The 19,386-nt window shown below is 48.6% G+C and overlaps 1 protein-coding gene across 1 annotated transcript in view; it reads right to left on the minus strand.

Moving 5' to 3' along the window:
• The window catches only part of Zfhx3 (zinc finger homeobox 3), a 246,422-nt gene extending 232,008 nt beyond the window's left edge, over positions 1-14,414 (minus strand). Inside the window, exon 1 of the mRNA XM_023709185.1 lies at positions 14,116-14,414. The gene's annotated coding sequence lies outside the window, so the exon portion shown is untranslated. The remainder of the gene's footprint in view (positions 1-14,115) is intronic.
• Positions 14,415-19,386: the final 4,972 nt, after the last annotated feature.

The raw sequence follows: 19,386 nt of genomic DNA on the forward strand, positions 1-19,386 counted from the left end.
GGTGGCCCCTTCAGGAGCTGAGGATAGGGGTGTGGCATCCAGAGGCAGCGATGGCCTGCAGAGAGAAGGCACTGAAATTTCAGAGCTCACCCACAGTCCAACAGAATGTGCATTCTGGAAGCCTGTGGTGAAGGGCCTGATACGGCCCTCAAGATTCTCAAGTTCCTAAGATTACCCTAAAAAAAGAAAGAAAAAAAATAATGTTTCCCCAAGCTAGAGGGGGACAGATCAAGGTGATGTGTTAAAAACTGGCCAATTCAATCCCTGGTTCAGAAAAAAAAAAAAAAATGGCCAAACTGACACCCTCTCCCAGAGACTACACTGTTGGCGAACTGCAAACTCCCCAGGGGTCCAAAGCCTTAGCTCCCAATCACCCTCTCAAAATGACATTCAGAAAGCAGGAAACAAAGGTGTGGTCTGCCACCTGGAATCCTCAGCACTAGAAGATTCCATAAGACAGCAGGCAACTCCCCAAGTGTAAGGGCACTGGACCAGGACAGGGAAACCTAGAAAACTCTTCTTCTTCAAACAAGAGATCAAAACAGCTGACTTCCTCTGGACAGAAGATGTCTTCTTTTGCACCCTAAAACCATGAGTCCTACAGAGGGAGCCTTGCAACACTTACGTTAAAAGCTAAGGAGTTTTTTTTAAAAAAAAAAAAAAAAAGTTAGAAAAGAAAAAGAAAAAGGAGGCCTCAAGAAATCCTAAAGCTTGCAAAGGTCTCGCTCTTCCTCTGGCAGGTTAAAGACCTGCTAGTTAGCACCAGGAGGGGGTGGGGGAAAGTCATTGAAACCACAGGGGCCTAATACCCATTTGTATTCACACTCAGACCCTTTAGGGATGTAAAATCAGAGAGGTTGAACTGTTTACATTCACCTAATGCTCAAGTAAACAAATCAGAGCCTGCACCAAGGGGTTTCCAGGCAGGGCTGGGGCAGGGCCGTGACAGCCTTTTGGGGCAGAGGCACAGGAGTGTGCTACAGAGCAGAGAAGGGGACAGTCACTTTGCAGCATGGGGCACGCAAGCTGTGAGGTTCCCTACCCATTCCATTTCCCCTCACTGAGCACTTCCTGGACTCTGTGGGGCCTATCTTCATTCTTATCCACTGGAGCCACAGAAAACTGCAGTCCTCTCTGGGGCCAGCAGGAGGGTCTAGGAGAGGCTGGAGGGCTTCTCAGGGGGCCCTGCCATGGGTGTATTCTAAACCACAAGACAGAGAAGCAACCCTCCTCGGTCTGAATGCCACCAGATGCCATCCTGCCCCGCTTACCCAGGGTCCCTTCTAGCCATGAGGGCACCTCTGCACAACCCATAATGACCTTAGAGAGCCTCTCCTAAAACAGTATGAAAAGGAGTTAAATTCAGCCCTCTGACAGAGGAAGAAATCCACTCCCAGCCCCAGGCACTTCCAGGACTTAGGCTGCAACAACTATTGTTATTCAAGAACTCCTTATTAGAAGAGCTCCCACTCAGCTCTCCTTCCTTCCCAAAGCCCCCAGCACTGTGGGTCTTGGCCCAAGTGAACTAGAGTCGTTTGATGTCCTGGTGCAAGGCCTGCTTGCATCCTCTACAAGAACAGTTTCAACTTGACTGGGGGAAGGGGGGCAGGTTGTGGCGCTCCTTTTAAATGCAGATTTGAACTTTTCACCCGGGGTCAGACAGCTGTGACGCCTGTCCCCAGCAGAGGGGGGCCCTCCACCTCACACTTCCATGGGTTTTTTTCCTGCCAGCCCAGGAAGCCAGCCTGTTAAAGGAATTAGATACCTCCCCTCCCTAAAAGCCCCAATCCACACTTACTTCTCAGTTTACCTGGGGTACAAATCCCACCAGCCACCCAAACAAGGCCCTTGGATAGACAGGAGCTGGCTGGGTGCACTGGGAACAGCAACGGCCAAGGAGCGCTGTTCTTATCACATGCACTGACTCAGGAATGTGAAGATCAATAGTGAGGAGACACCGGCGCTTAACGTCACTCTGAAAGAAACGTGCACCATAGGACGCGATTCACAGTTGCTCTTCCTGCTAGAAGTCAGCAACTCTGTTTTGCTAAGAACTGTGATATCAGTGGGACTTAAGTCACCTCGCTCTGGGAAGAAGTCCTTTCTTGGGGGAACAAGCAAATAAAACAGGTATCGACAGAATATTAACAACCTCTTTTAAAAAATCAAAGTTGGGCTTAGAAGCGTAGCTCAGCGGTAGACCATTTGCCCAGCATGCACAAGGTCCTGGGTTCAATCCCCTCAACACACACACACACACACACACACACACACACACGGCTGGGCTCCGTACCTCTATGCTATCTCTTATCCTCCCAGGCAAAGAAAGCCATGTCTGATTTTTCTGTATCACCTCTGTCCCTCTGTTCTCCAAGCAGAAAAGCCACCAGCCCTAGATGAGGGAAAGAGGTTGCTTCCATAACATGGCGTTGGAATAACGAGAGAAATCAGACATCCAAATAAGCACCAGGAGGAGAAGAGGAGTTCTGTTGGCACTGGCACCTCACCCACAGCAGCTCTTCCCCTTCCCACTGAGCAGCCCTGGAGCCCCCAAGTTCCCTCCACACAGCACACCACACAGGTCCTGGGCCACCAGCCTAGAAGCAGGAGACACCAGCACAGTGCGGAGTAAGGACCCCACTGGCACTGTGGGCTCCATTCCTACACAATACTGCCACAGAACCTGCTGAGGAGAAGGTGCAAGGACAGTTTCTAGCAGCTCCTTGCAGTTCTGTTCATCTCCCCCACCCCCACCCCCGCTTTGGTGGAACCGGGGATTGAACTCAGGTCCTTGCACTTTGCTTATTCTACTGAGCCATCTCCCCGGCCCCTCATCTGTGATTTCTACAACACTTATAAGGCAGTGAAAAACACACCAGAACTCGCACGCATGAGCTGTCTTCCCTGCTGCCCCTGTGGTGCGAATTTGGGCCAAGCTTTGGAAGTTAGGTGAACCCCTCCAAGGTCCACCTGCATGCCAGGAAGCAGCAGATGGAACGCCTGCCCACACCAGCATTCCATTCCTGCCCCCTAACAACCCCAAGTGCATGAGATGGGGGTTAGGTACAGAATCAACATGTAGCCCTGAACCCCAGCAAGCGGAAGCAGCTGGCGACAGGGCGGCTTCATCGCCTAGAGCCAGGGTAGGTCTTTACGTCCAGAGCAGCAGGGTCCAACAAGCAGCCGCCAGCCCACTGTACAATACGCAGGGATTTCAAAGGTGTGGTGGTTCCAATACAAAAAACTCATGAACAGTTTTCATTATGCTCATTCTTTGTCTAAATATACTGAACTAAATAAATACATATTATTAAAGTTAATCCCCGTTTCTGTTTAACTCTTCAATATGGCTACTGGAAAACTTAATGCTACCTAAGTGGTTTGCTCTGCATTTCTACTGGACAGTTGAGTCCTAGAACCTCCACCCATCTTTCAACTTCAGACTGAGAGAGGAGAAAATGTCCTTGGATGGGACTGAGACACATTCTTCTTGACTATTCTCAACATTAACCAACCCAAAGCGACAAAAACGCACTGACTCTGAGGATACTTGTAATTGGTTCAGTAATCTTAATATCCAGAGTGTATCAGATAAATTAAAAAAACAAAAAGGTGGGGTCAGGTGTGCAACACAACTACAGTAGTTCAAGAGTGAGGCAGCAATTCTAAAATATTTACAGCTGCTTCTGAGCCCCATACATGCTCTTAAAAATACAATGGGAAGTTTTTTATTATGGTTTAATAGGAGGATGACCCAAGACCCAAGGCCTTTCCCCTGCTGCAGCTTGATTTTGTACTATCCAGAGCACAGCAGCCCTTTTAACTACCCTTCCCCTAATGCGTGTCCAGCAGGAGCTTGGTCTCAGTCTGTCTGTCTCTGTGTCTGTCTGTCTGTCTGTCTGTCTGTCTGTCTGTCTCTCTCTCTCTCTCTCTCTCTCTCTCTCTCTCTCTCTCTCACACACACACACACACACACACACACACACAGTGGAAGAGGAAGGTGGAGGCAGGCACAGACACCACAGATGAGGCCCCTTTCCTATTAGAAAGCGCCTATTCTACCACAAGGGATCACAGGCCAGTCTCATTTCTCTATGTAAATGAACTTTTTAGCCACCTCTTCAAAGAAGAAAAGCTGCACAGATGCGTTCAGCCCATCCTGGGGCACACAATTACAGCCATTTGCATTCCTCCAGCAGCAGGATTAGCACAGGAATGTGCTCTGCAGCTTTGTGGGGGGAAGAAAGAGTTGAAGAAGAAGGGGTGGGGGAATCCACCCTGGTCGGTCCACCCCAAGCTGCAGGAGACACTTCCACGTGGAGAGCCGTAAAGTGCAAAGAACTCCTGCCTGGCCTTTATAAAGAGGGAGAGGTTGGAAGTGGGGGAGAGTAGAGGCTGGAGGAGAGGGGAGAGGAGGGAAAGGCGAGGCTGAGGGGCGAGGAGGAGAGAGAAGAGGGGGCCAGTGTATCAGAACTGCCCCTCCTGGTGCTAGGATCCCCTCGGGCCCAGCCCCTTGTCGGTCGGTCGCTAGGAGAAACCAACTTCTCTCCTTGGGTTAATCAAAACCAAATTACTCAGGAATGTGGCAGGACAGGTCTGAGCTTCCAGGTCCCTTTGTCTTAGAGGATTTAAAATGAAAAAGTATTAAAAAAAAAAAAAAAAAAAAGGCAGATGGCAGTGGTTTACAGCACAGTGTGAAGGGTCTAAAATAACCTATGGCTATATCCTCCATTCTCAAATAAATAAATAAATAAACATAAACTTTCTGCTCCCATCTATCAACAAAGACTTTTTTCTCTACAGATTACGGCCTAAGATCAGAAGAACTTTCATGTGATCCTATTGCCTGGCAGGTAAGAGACCCCCCCCCAACGAATATTCCGCATCAAACTACAAATAAGAAATAATGTGAGGCTTAAGGGCCACACCTAAATGCCACATCCAAAGTCCGAGCAAGTTCAAAACCATTCTACTTTTTCCCAAAGCAAAGTCTAAGAGTGTATTCTGAGTGTACGGTTCCTTCTAGGTATACTGGGATCGGGAGAGGATGATCCAGTTGATACTCTAAGGCATTCATGAAAATTCCACCATAGCTTGGTCAATTCTGGGCCTCTCGCCTACTTAGAAGGCAGTCATCTTCTTCTAGAATGACACAGTGAGGTATGAGATACCACCACTCATCAGTTATCCAGAGAAACTAGGAGCCTCCTCCACAGCCATTTCCTAGGACAGTGAGTTGGGCGTGCTGGCCAGGGGCCCATGAGGTTCCAGGACGCGAAGAGGCCACAGAAAAAAGCAAAAAGACGGAGCTCGGGAATGCCAGAAACCCGGGACTCAGAGAACTATTCAAATGGGGACCTGTACCCCAAGCTCCTGGCAGCTCTGGAGTGCAGAACCCTACTGCATCTTACTAGAAACAGTGAAGACTGACCCGCCCCAGAGCGCCCTGTAGCAGAAATATGAACAGCTCTTTGTGTATTACAAAATGCTGTTATGCTCCACTACCAAAACCTGATCAAAACCCCCATTGTACCCCCTGCCCCCAAAAAGATAAAATAAACAACAGAGTACTACCAGTTAAGCTACAGAGCCTGGACTCCAAAGATAAAGTGAGGCTAGGACACAGCAGTGACTACCAGCTGGCCATAAATTGTAACTGGCCTCAGGCATGCGGTTATCTGGGAGGTTGCACTCAAGTAACTTTTAAAATACTCTGTACCTTATCTGCAGGCCCAGTCAAACACACACATACATCTTCCTCTTAGATCTCAACCATCAGTATTCCATTCAGACTTTTCCAAAACAAGGTCATCCCTCCCAGTAGGCCCTTCCCCTATGTCCGGTCACAGCTGTGGACTTTCACCCCCTTGTCCAACAAGAGAGACCTTGTACACAAAATTAACCCGAACCATCAGTCTGCGCAGTATGAGTGTCTGTAGAGCCCTCGGAATATTTACCCTCTTCCTGGCTGGGCCCAGGGTGCTGGCCGCAGGGCCTCCCCCGCAGAGGTCGGGGAGCTTCCCAGAGATTAGAGCCCCAGCTCCCTGGGCCTCAGCCCCAGGCCACAGCTGTGCAGCCAAGGCCCTACTGTGGAGGGAAGAAACACTAAGAAAAACAGAGAGGGAAAGAAACTTCTGTAGAAAACGACCTTACTGCATGCTGGAAAGGACCAGGGTCATCCTAGAGGAGAAATGTCCCATATGGAGCCACCCCCATCCGCTGTCCAATGGGAGCTGAGGGGCCAATGCTAAGAGAATAATAGCAATGTAAAACTATGCATAAAATCTGTGGTGTTTTTTTTTTTTTAAACTTAGCTCCTCCTGTTTCTCTGTACTATAAATGAATATCTACCAACAAACTTCTACATAGGGTTTGCGCTCGCAGGACAGCAGGCTAGACCAGGAAAAGTTACCAACCCAAACACTAGCCCACTACAGGGTGCTCTGAAAGGAAAAGTCCGGGGATTTATTCCCTAAGAAGACCACCATAAAATGAAGCAAACTGCAACATCTGATTATCAGATGGATCAAATCAGAAACTCCGAGGTTGCTCAACTCACACAGAGACTCAGGCTGCAGAGAAGAGAGCTACCGTGAAGGAGGGGCTGGGAACCTGTCATCTTTCCATTCAGGAGAAACAGGTGCAGCCTTTATCCCAGTGCTTCTCAGCCAGGCGAGTTCAGCTCCCCAGGCAGCTCCTAGAGGCCGTTCAGATTCTCATGGAGTGGGGTGTAGCTGGCATCAAGAGGAGGAGCCAGGGATACCACAGCGCACACTCCCTCAACGGAGAACGACCCACCCCGTAACTGTCCACACAACCAGGAAGCTAGGTCTGAGGCCCACTCAGATTTCCAGGATAGGGCAGGAGGGGACAGCCTCCGGGGACTCAAAACTGATGATAAATTTCAGTGGCCTAAACAATGCAGGGAAATCATATTAATTTAAAAATTATAACCACTTTATTCAAAGACTAGGAGCCAAGTGTGAAGGATCAATATGTCTCAACAGCTGTTTTTCACAGCAGCTGTTAAAAATGGGGTCCAAAGCTCAGAGCACAGGAGCTGAGCACACTTACATGTGCCAGGTGCCTCTCTGGCAGGGTCGGAACTGGCCAGCCACTGTCACACCCAGCTCACCCAATGTCTGCCCACCCAGCGAGGTCCAGGTTCCTAGGACAGTCAACCGAGCAGTGCAGGAGCTGTGGCCAGGCCTACCAAGTAAGGGAAGGGTACAGGACAACTGGTAGAGGAGGCAAGGACTGGGAGAGCGCAGGCCTGAAAGAATAGGCCAGCCAGACTGGGAGGCAATGCAGGAGGGGGCAGGAGGAGGCACATGATAATTAACTCAGCAAGTTGATAGTATTTGCATATAAATGCTTCCACAAATCACTACAAACAAGCCAGGACAAGTCAGGCCTATTAGCATATACAAGCCAGGCCGGGAAGTCCTCTCTAGGTGGGTCATTGAGTGGGCTGCTCACTTAGAAGGCCGCCTGCCAGCTTGGGGGTGGGGCGAGGGCATGCAGGAAGGGTTGGGGACACTGTACCTACTGCAGACCCTTGCACCCCTGAACATAGTTGCAAGATGTCACAAAGGGTTGGCTTTATTCTTAGCCCTGAGGGGGAAAGTGGAAGAAATACTGGACCTTTGCATTGATTTCTAACAGGCTGTTGGACTATGAAAGGTAGCCAAGGCTATCAACAGGAACCAAACAGGAAAAAGACGCGGGATGAGCCCTGACTGTGGAGGGGCCCATGGAGCTCTGTTTTCTATTTCACTGCATTTACCCCTATAGATGGAAAGTACATAGCATGCCCATTTTACAGATGAAATAAATGAGGCTCAAAGGTATTAAGTGACTGGCCCAAAGTCACACAGTGTAGGCTCAGCTGTGCTGCATCTCACTCTGACGGCCGTGAAGGTGGGCTTTCTAAGCAATGACCTAGTTTGATTCACCTCTGCTGCTCCCACAAAACTGAGTATGAATAACCACCGAGTCCCTGTTTCAAGGGATAACTCAAATGGCCTTCTGTTCCTCAGCTAGGGCCTCCCGTGAGGAAAACCATATCCCCTCACTCCACCTGAGGCACTTGGGAGTTTGCACGGACTCGCTGTCACCCAGTTTCTTCACTGTCTGGACAATGCTTAGATTCCCACAGGAAGGACAAAATAAATTGATGATCTTTTCCTAAATGGTGTAAAATCCAGTGCTTCCCACCAGAGACACCTGTTGAAGGAATATGGAGATTAACTTCCTCTCTGGAAAAAAAAAAAGAGAGAGACAGCTGCAGGGAAGGGAGGCACACCCGACCATTTTCACTTCTGCTACCCTTTACCTGGAACTACCCTTCCAAAGTGAGGACACTATCTTAGGAAAAGGTACCACCTGGGCCCATGAAGCGCATGCCCGTAAGAGTCAGGTGTCCAGACTATCTTCACGAACGCCTGCCTCCTGCCAGCAATGACTGAATAAATAAAACGAAGCGATACCACTGGAGAACCTGGCAGAACAGAGACTGCAGTTAAAAGCTGCTGCCCGAGGAGTGACGTCAGCCGCCTGACACACAAGCTGAAGGCTGCGGGCCTCTCCCTCACGTGTCCAGAAGTTGACTTGACACTTTAACAAGGATGCACATATTCCGCAGAGAAATGGTGGAGCTGTTACAAGGAAAGCAAAAACCACTCCCCCAACCAGCCAAATGTGCATTAAGAACCAAGGCCCAGAGCCAAAGAGCATTTTAGGAAGCAGCGCCTGAAACGGTGGAAGAGGCTTGCATTGTTTCTTGAGCAGTTAAGAAAAATTGTTTAAAAAAAAAAAAAAAAGTTGCTGAGAAGCAGAAAAAAGCACCCACGTGTTCTTTAGCGTATTGCCACTGGACAAAGTTGTCAGGAAGCGCAGAGGTCCAAAATAGGCCACTCAGAGGCCGTAAGTGTGGGAAGCGAATAAGTTCATGTCTACACATACATACTTTTTTATAGACTTCCGGAAGCATATGCTCTTTTTAAAATGAGCTTTTTAGGACAGCAAAAAGAGACTTCTGTATTTGAACAGGCATTTACAGGACTTTGGGGGCTTCAAGGCTGAAATCAGATCCTGAATGAAGCCCCACAGCCTTTTCTACACTTAGCTCATCTGACTCCAACCCCTCTCTGATCAGGCAGGAGCTCAAATGAGAAGACACATGTCCACTGTGGACTGAGGCAACGCTAAAATGCAGAGCCCATGATGGACATGCACAGGGACAGATTATCAAAATCCAGCTCAACCAAGACTCTCAGAATATGTCACCTTCCTGGACAGAGACAGGGACAACCAAGAAACTTAAGCAAAACTCTTCTGCCTACCCCACCGTTCAGCCCTTCTTACTAATCAAGGAAACCCATTGCCCCTTCCCAATCCCCTACACCCCCAGCCCCACCCAGCTGACGCTCAGCCCTACTCTTTAACACCCCTTCCCAATACACAAAGAGTAGGAGGTCTAAGCAGTCACCAACTGAGGTCTCCAAAAGCATGGGGGCAGGGGCTCACTCCCAGATCAAAGGTTTGTGGTCGAAATCACTTTCAGGACAGTGCATGAAATCTGCCTCAGAAGAAAATTCCACCGTCCTTTCCCTGGGCCCCATGGAGCCAGCTTTCCCAGTTCCAGTTGGAGTCTCCTTGATGACTGAAGATAGTCCATACATTCCTAACTATTGCCCCCAAAAGCCTACTTCAGATTACAGTCAAGATAATCTTAAGAGAGGACTCAAGGGCTTCAGTCCCAAACCAGCACCAGCCAGAAAGGGCAGGAGTGGGAAGGCAGCACAGGGTTCACCTGCTTCAAGTTGCTCTTCCCTGGAAGCTTTACCTGACACTCCAGGGAGGGAAAAGGAGGAGGAAAATCTAAGAGGCAAAATTCAGAGCGCGCAGCTGAGCCACCTAGGCCCTCCACAGGGCAGAGGCCAGCTAAGGCCCCTCTTGAGGAGTAATATCACTCCCCCCCACTCCTGATCCTCCCGGTGACAGGGAAGCTTGCTAACCCTCTAGCCTTAACGCAGCAGAGCCAGCCCACAAGGCAGGTGAAACCCATGCATATTACTAAAAAGAAGGCCCTGACTGGGATTAAAAACTAACAAAATAGGAAACCTACACTGAAATGATCAAATCTACCAGCTCCTAAACTTCCCATGTTTCCTTCCCCATTTTTATTTGCAACCTTTTCCTTGCAAAAGGAAGAAACACTAGGAATTAAGGGCAAAAAAAAAAAAAAAAGGCAGGGACATGAAAGGAAAATAAAAATCACCTGTAAATGTTACAAGCAGGGCAACTTCCTTAGGCAAAGAACTCTCTAGAAACACACTTGTCACTGCTAGACTCCTGCCTTGTCCTCCCCACACTGTCCCCTGGCCTAGTGAATGAAAATCAGAAAGGGAAAAAAAAAACTCCCCGTGTGTCACTGCTTCTGAAGTAGTCACACAATGCTGCTGTCAATCGGAGCTAAGCTTGGCTTTCCCTCTGTCCCCAGTCCCGTCCACAGAGGAGTCATTTACCATATTAGCTGAAGGGGGGCAGGAAGAGAAAGCCCTCTAACATCTGATTGTCACTTCCCACATGTTCAAAGAGAACAGTGTGGCAGCCAACTTTAAATCATATAGAAAACAAATCTGACAGTTGTTGATTTGGTAGTGTTTCTCCTTAATCTGGATTTTGAAAGCAGCTTGCCAAGGAGCCAAGATTTCTGCATGGGTCTCTCCCCTGGGGCAACGTGATGAAACTTTAACTTCTGTATGTTTGTTTCTCAATATGAGTGACCTAAGGATGCAGGACACTGTGCTTTGGACACAATCACCTTTAGGATCTGCACGTCACTCTTGCAAAGGAATTCCCTCGCCTGGCTTCTATTAAAACTAGTTTCCCATTTCCCCAGCCCTAATTTTGAACTCAGGCAGAAGATGATGATTCTGACCTGTGCTGGGATTTCTAACAATAACCATGACAACCAAAGTTCCATCCCAGACCATTTGGATAACCCTAGGAAGTTCACAGTAAAGGAATCTGCCACCTTATTGTGTTTTTATGGCAACACTCCCAGCCTGGGGAATCAGAGTAGGCCAACAGGCCCAAACAGTACAGAAATCCGCTGGGCTAACAGCAACAACCATTTTAATAACAAATGAAAGTATAAACCACAGCACAGGTTGTGCCTATAGAGGTTACCGCTGCACCAGACCCATTATCCCTGCAGTGCTGGTGTGCACGACAGAGCTGGCACGAGATTCCTTGGGCCAGCAACACTACTCCTCCCTGCAGGTCAAGGCTAAAACTCATGGGCTAAGGAAAAAAGCTAGTTCTTCTTCAAGAGTAGGTATGAAGACAACTGGCTTTGGCTTCAAGTACCACAAGCAATTCCCTATACTTTTATAAGATGTTGCTCAGTCATTTAAATATTTATTTCTTTAAGATGAGACATCAGCAACTCTGTATAAAAATAATTTTCGAAGTAAAAGTGTGCTTTAGGCCCTCAAAGTATTTATTTCCAGGCACTCATACTAACATATCAGAAGCCAAAAAGCCAATCCCCTAAGAGGTAACTGAAAGGACACAGCAACAATAAGGAGATGTTCCCTGGACACCACCTGTGACCAGAACTCAAGGAACTAAGCCAAATTGCCACCAGCCCCAGGTGATAACTTTTCCAGCAGCCTGCAAGTCCAGAATGAACTAACCACCTCTGGGTCACCCAGGGTGAGCCAGGCCCATCCTGGGAGCAGCTAGGAGCCATCATTTAAAGTCATAATGATGAAAACTGAAATCTTGCTTAGTTTAGCTCCTTGCAACTAGGCAGTCCAACTGGCACTGGGTTTACATAGCAGTTAAATTCAATCCCAAAGCAGCAAAAAGGGAGGCACTTCACCGTCCAGCTGGGATGAGCCAAACAGAGGCCTGCTCTGCGGATCAGCGGAGTATGGTTTCACTTGGGCCCTTTCCACTCTCCCTCAGTATTCATTCGTGAAAATAAAAGACCAAAATGAAAAAACCAAAATTAAAGTTTCAGGTGGCTGGAGAAACAGCTCAGATTTTGGTTGGTGCTGTTCTGCCAAAAGTTAGCAAATTATTTCTCAATGGGTTCCGTGTCCATCGAAGCTGTTTTCAGGAGAAATAGAAAACAGCAGCCCTCTATCCCATAGGAAGCGTGGTCATTAAAAAAAAAAAAATTATTTTGAAGTTGGGCAAGGAAAGTGACTCGTGTCATAAAGACAGAAAGTCAAGTTACTTGATTCCTTGCGATTCCAAAAAGACTGTTTTTAAAGTATAAAGTGCTTGCTTCTGCATCTGTCCCATGTTGTTAAATAACACTTGTGTAATTAAATAAAAGACCAAGTGTGACCCCAGCCCTTTCTGAGAGGCACTTTACATGCTTTCTAAAAACTATGCTGGAAACCAGACAATCTCCTTAGTCCTCTAATTTAGGAAAGGGCAAGAGGAGAAGTTGTTCTTGGCCTTCCCAGCCACACCTCCTATGAAAGGGCCCCCTTGGAATAGAAGGAATACAAACACAGGTGTGCAGACACCAGGTATGCCCCTGTTGCCACAGACCCCAGTTTTGAAATCCTTAAATAGAGAACCATGGCCTCCTGGTACCCTTCAGGCCCTGCCTCAGTTCCCCGTTTTTTATGCTTAGGTAACAGGCACAGTCAGAATCTCAGGCTGCCAGTGGCTGTTCTGATAACAAGAAACAGGCCCTCATGCCCTGCTATAGCCTTCCTCAGTCAGGTTACCTTGAAGGTATATGTTTTCCTATCAAATGCAGTCTGGGCGACAGCACTGGGCTTCCCTCTCCAGCCCAGCCTCGGGTTTCCCTTGAAACTTATCCAGAAACCACAGCCATTAAAAGAACATGAAGGTTTGACACCTCCTGAATTTAAGAATGAGGGGACTCGAGGGGCCCACTCTACAAACCTGCACCTGCTTCTTGATGGCAAAGAAAGTCTCCCCAGCTAGGGTGGGCTTTAAATTATACTCTTTATTTAGTGACTTGTCTCCAAGGATCTCAAAGCATGAGATTAAATAAGATGATATGCAACTTTCTTGCTATCTGTCTTCCAGGCTTAAATTTGTGTTCCGTGCTTTGCCTTGATGCATTCCACCAAGCAGGCCCCAGCTTAAGGAGAGGGCCCTTCCCTGGATGCCCAAGTGGGGCATCTGTCTACTCCCTCTGAGGTTACCATTAGCTTTTTAAAAACCTCTAAGGCCTATTAAATGATACAGGTGGAGGAAGAGGGATGACCCTTTGGGATCCACCTGCTCAGAAGTTTCCTTTAAACCAGTTTAACACATTGTAGGTCATCATGTTGGGAAACTACATCTTAGAATACACGCAGCAGTGGGGGTCGGGCTGAAGCCTTAGCCCCGGTGGCATTTCCCCATCCTGACATAGGTGAGGCCAAAGCAGAAAAGGCCATTTTCCAGTGAGTTCCTTTTGCTTCAAACCTAGAGAGATGACTTTCCTCTTTATTTTTTCCTGCCACTGATATACTTGGGCATTCCTCCCCTTTAACAGGACAAATATCGTAGCTTTCCCACTGCACTCCCTCCCCTGAGAAATAAAGCTGCTCTGGTGTTTCCAGAGTGAGAACAAACTAAAATTAGAGGGTGGACAGGATGATCGCCAAAGGTGCCCTCCAGCTCCAACTCTCTGCTTCTCCCTTTAATTGCGGCACAACAGGCGCATTCTTCACATTGTTTTGAACTGACCAGAGACCTCTCTCGCTGCAAGGGGCGTACTCTTAGGTGAAGGAACCCAAACTTCTACATGGCACCAGTAGCCTAAGTGCTCAGAAAGCAGGAACTAATCCAGGAGAAGAGTAAGGAGGGGAGGCGGCAGGGAGGAAAGAAGGGAGGGAGGGAAGGCGGAAGGAAGGACTGTACTCTGCGCCCAGCAGAACTTAAAAAGACGCCCTCAGCCCAGGTAGGTTCCACCCGAGTCTAGGAGTTCAAGTCCATGCAGCCCGCCCTTCCCCCACACGCCCCGAGAGGAGAAGTTCAGCCAAGATTCGCCGCACCTGCCTGCAGCGCTGCTAGGCCGGCTGCGCGCACCCGCGGGCGGGCGGGCGGCGGGGAGGGCGCTGCACTCACCTGGCACACAAAGCCTCCGCACACCTCCAGAGGGAGGAGGCACTCGCAGGTCCGGGGGCCGCGCCACTGTGCGCGACAATGGGAAATTCCAGCGACACCGCAGCCCCGAACTCACCCGCCCCAGGCGGCATTCTCCCCACCTCCCGCTGCCCCCGGGGCTCCGCAGTGCTGCCGGCCAGGAGCCCGGGACCCGGCGTCAGGGGAGGGGGGCTCATGGTGCCGGGCCAGGCCGGGCTGCAGGTCGGCGGCGCCCGCCCGGAGGGAGGTCCCCGGGGCGCGGCGGGGATTCACCCACGGGGCGCGGCGTCCCCGGCCCGGCCCCGGCCCCGGCCCCGGCCCCGGCCTGCCCGCCTCCGCCTCCTCCACGGCCGCCCTCCCGCCGGAATCGCTTTATGTAAATGAAGCTCAACTCGCAGTTTGCAGCGCGCACCGCCCGGGGAAGGGGGGCGGGCGGGGCGGGGGGCCTTCGGGGATCCACATTACACAGCAACAAAGCGGAAGGTTAATTTGAAACTCACAGCCCCGCCGCTGCTCGGCTCCCCGGGCAAAGCCTGACATCTACAGTCGTGCCGGGCGCAGGCCGGGCTGCTCACGGTGCCCGCGCCCGCCCGCGGGGACCCGGGGACACACACGGGGCACGCGAGGCCCCGGCACTTGCTCCGGGGGACACGGGCCTCGGGGCAGGCCGGGCCCGCGCTCGCACAGCCAGGGACCGGGGACACCCTGGCGGCTCGGCCTGCACCACCCCGGGAACCAGGCTGGCGGGAACAAAGCCCCGATCTCCCGGAGGCAGTGACCCCTGGCTCTTCAAAAGTCAGGGGCCGGCCTAGAAACGTCGGGTGAGAAGAAAGGAACTCGCCCCGGGCCACAAAAAGCAGCCTGGGGGCTCAGAACCGGAACCATCAGGTCTCTCGGCCCCGCCACGTCAGAGCCAGGCCACTCTAGCATGGGGACATTAGCCAATGTGGACAGGAATTTTATTTGAAACACACACCCATCCTATTAACTGCTTTACAGAGCACTTCTGTTTTTCAGCTGCAGAAACTTACAAAAAAACATCCTTTGCGGAGAATTCCGAGTTTAAGGCTAGGTTTTGAAGGGTGAGAAGGAGGAAGAAAAAGACAGCTAGGGAAGAGAGGTAGAAAAAAAGTAACAAGAACCCCAGTTTACAATTAGGTGCTTTAAGGAGCATCGCCTTATAAAGCACTGACATTTCAGAGATGGCAGGGATCAGGCCCTTCCCAGGGAAAATCTACCGTCGGGGTCAAATTTAATGCAGCCACCCCGTTGGCCAAAGCAATTGCTGCATACTTATACAACCCCAAGTTCACCTTTCCCACTCCACTGTGCAAAAACAGCGCCACAGAAATCTCACCGGAAGTCGCCTGGCCTCTGTCAGAATCCCACCCTCAGCCTGAATCTACTCCCAATTCTCTCAGCATAGAAAGAAAGACACCTGCTTTTTCCCTTTCTGAAAGCCACCCACCCAGCCTGGCCTTACAGCCGCGAGAGGCTTTTCCTACTGCACAATAATGAACCATGCAAGTGTTAGAAATATAATAAGCTCACCAGGCGAAGAGCAGTATGTATGGAATCGTATTAGCATTAAGCACACACTAACAGAGACGGAAAGCGATGCTTGGCTGATGAAAACCACCATGTCCCCGTGTAAAAGGCATTCTGCGCAATCTGGATTCAAATTAATGTAAATATCTAACCTGTTGGCTATAGTTAACCCCTCTCTACATTGTAGTACAGAAAACAGACCAAAAAAAAAAAAAAAATTTTTTTTCCAAGCTAGGGCCCTGGGTGAAAAGATTGCCTCCAGGGAATCATGTCCGATTAGGGACAAAGGAGGGCACAAGCCAAATTCAGTCACATGTGAGAGTGGGGGGCAGGACAGAGAGGGGGTGGAAAGCCCCAAAGGAAAGTGGTGGATGATTTTTGTAAACCAGAGTCCAGTCACTGCAGAGCTGTTTCCAGGCCGCCTGACCTCGGGCCCTAGAACAGGTGGTGTATTTTCAAAACACACTGTTATTTATGTTAGTCACATGAATCAGGAACACCTTACAGAAAACCAATTAATAATTTAATTGAAAAGGGGACTATGAATAATACATGAAAACAATGATGCTAGCAATAACGTGGGCAATGTGGCCCACCCAGCAGACATACCCCTGCAAGCCTCTTCCAGAAAATGAAAGACTCCAGAAACCTCCCTGCTCACCCGGAAGCACCTCACGGGCTGTTTGATAAAGACAACAAGAAAAACCTTATACTCCCAAAAAATGTAATTCTCCTCCTTTGTCTTAACTTTTATTAACAGGGGACAACCTGGTAAACTTGTGACGTCATTAACCTCTGAGGGTCACAGATAAACACCTTCAATAAAACAAAAGCTAGAAAACCCAAAGAACAAGGTTCTAGGGATCTGGGAGGATGACAAGGTTTTGGCAGAGCCACAAGGACAAGTGCCCAAAGTCGGCCTCTGTCCTAGACCACAGGTGATTGGCTCCTGGTCCTCAGAGGCCTGACAAGTGGGACTGTGAGCTGACCCCACCCCCCACACCTCCCCCTGCCTTTTTTTTTTTTTTTTTTTTTAATCTTAATCCTGCAACAGCTAAAGGCCTTGTGTGGCCTACTCAAACTTGCCTTTGTTCCCGGCAAAAATTAACAGGTAAGTCACAGTCAGGTAATCTATGGCCTCTGTAGCATTTATGACTATAAAGTACTGCACAGAAGCTGCGGGCTGCCTTGATAAAACTTATTTTCATCATGAACAAAAACAAGACTTCTTCAGAGGGAATCGGCAACTTTTGCACTGACATACGGATCAGCCCAGTTTCTGTAAAATACATACTGCAAATGCTACCCTCTTCTTCCCAGAGCAGCTGCCTGACAGGAAACCCAGGGGCTACCCAGCAGTGACAGCCTGACATCTCCTGCTCCATTCTGACCGCTGTTGACACATAAACCCACCCTCAGAAGAGGTCATTCTTCCCTTGCAGTTCTCCATACCCACTCTCATCTCATCTGGAAACTGTAATTGGCAACAGCCAAAAGGGTAAATATTTTTAAATAAATCAGGGAAAGCTAGCTAGCCACTTCTCTACTCCTCCCCTTACCCATTCTCCACGCCAGAGGCCTGCCCCAATGTCTAGCTGGCTGCTAAATTACACTGACCCAACCCAATCAAACCTGCTGGCTGGGGGTAAGAGCTTGCTGTCTTGAGCTTTCTCTCCCCCCATCTCTCTCTCTCTCTCTCTCTCTCTCTCTCTCTCTCTCTCTGCCCCCCTCCCTCCCCTTCACTTCAGCAAAGGCAAATATGATCTCTGAAGAGAAGATACAGTGGATGTCAGCATTCTGGGTTCTCTTCACAGTGCACTTGGGCTTAGGTAGATTCACGTCTTCTTCCAGAACCTTCTATTTTTATTAAATTATACATCCATCTTGATTTTAAAACATGTGCTTAAATAATCTAGACGCTTTCAAAATGAAGATTCTGAAGAGGAGCAAAAAAATGAACCATACAAACAAATGTCCCTGAAATAAATAAGGACCCATTTGGAGCTGAATCGTGCTCATGGCCTGAGTTCACCCCATGATTTTGAGGCAGTTCTATTTAGGGGCTGGTACCTGCTGGGTGGCTAGGCCCTGCTGGGTATGGTACAGCATGCAGGCTTTCCTGGGGACAGGCTCTGCAGGCCTGCACAGCCAGTGGAGGCCAGAGCACCAAGGCCTACACAGATGTTTGGACTCAGATTTCTGACACAAACCCTAAACCCCCATGTGTCGCTGCCGCGCTAATTCCAAATTATTTTTTACCTCCAAACTACAAGTGGACAGTTATCTAGTTTACTTATCCGCCCTCCCTTGCTTGAGCCCTAAACTACCGTTATCAAATATACACAAGAAAGACACAAATGAGTAACCATTAAAAAAAAAACTATGATTTGAGTTTTTCCCTGATAATTTTAAATGGCAACGCTCAAGTCTAGAGAAAGCAAAAATACAGAAGTTACCTTAAAAAGCTTCAAATGTTAGCAGACAGCTCTCTATATTTCTTTTAAAAAGAAAACAAAAATATTATTTCTGAAAGGGCAAAGAAAATTTGCCATGCAAGACTTTTACACCCAAGGGGATTCTTACATTTGTTTCTAAACCTTGAAATTGAGAATTTTAATGAAAAGGCAGAGAGATGCTTAAGGACATCATTCCAGTCAGGTCCATACATTACAGGAGAGTGGTGCTTTGTTTGCATCCAAGAAAAAGAAAAAAAAAAAAAAAAGGAGGTGGACTCCAGGGCTCTTCCTGGGCTATCCCCAACTGTCTTCCACATCACTTTACACTGGCCTGACTCAAAGCCCTGAATTCTTGGAGGGGAAGCAGGTTGCAGGCAGAAGAAAGGAAACAGGAAACAGGAGAGGAAAAGAAAAGGGGGAGGGGACATTGCCTGTTTACATAAACCTTAGATTTTTTTTTTTATTAAAATAAACCCTAGGTTTAAAAAAAGAAAAAATAAAATAAAAACCACAATACCAATTCCACATATCTACCCACAGTTTTTCTACTCCTCAGTTTTCACAGTCTATTTCGTGGTGTATCTGAAGCACAACCACCACAAATCGGATTTTTTTTTTAATGAAGAATTTCCCATAGGTTTGTTATGCTTCCCTGTCTAGCAGCCACTTCCAAATAGGGGCAGGATACTACAAGATAAACAAAAGATGACTCCTTCACGCTTTTCCCCAAATAATTCCCCAATCCCACTTTCTTATCTTTTCATTGTAGTGCATTGCTGTTCAAAAATCTGTGCTAATCTGACTTCAGAGCCCTGAGCTGAAATTTCACATATCCTCCAAGTCGGCCAGTGTTTTAGAATTTGGATTTCTATTGAGGCTGTTCCAATCGCCAGTGAGGCCTACGGTAAAATGTGCTTCATGCTGTTCCGTTTGTCTCTCTGCAGACAAATAGAAACTGTGAAATTTAAAGAATGGATGAAAAAAAAATCTAAAACAAAGAGGTTAAAAAAATAGGACAAATGTTTTTGCTTTTGTGTCTCCCTGGAGCAATTGTTTGGGGAAGTCTGCATTGACAATAACCATGAGAAGGCCATCTAAAGGCGCTGTGCGCACAAGGGGACTCCTTGCCTGCTGCCTTTGGTCTGGGAGAAAAAGTACCTTAGCTCCCTTCTCCAGGAACAAAAGGCCAGGGCCACGGAAGGGGGGAGAGGTTACGGGGCTTTCACAGGGAGCCAAGTGTCAATGCTGG

This window comes from Octodon degus, unplaced genomic scaffold (genome assembly GCF_000260255.1).
Source record: "Octodon degus isolate 3935 unplaced genomic scaffold, OctDeg1.0 scaffold00011, whole genome shotgun sequence".
Taxonomy (NCBI): domain Eukaryota; kingdom Metazoa; phylum Chordata; class Mammalia; order Rodentia; family Octodontidae; genus Octodon; species Octodon degus.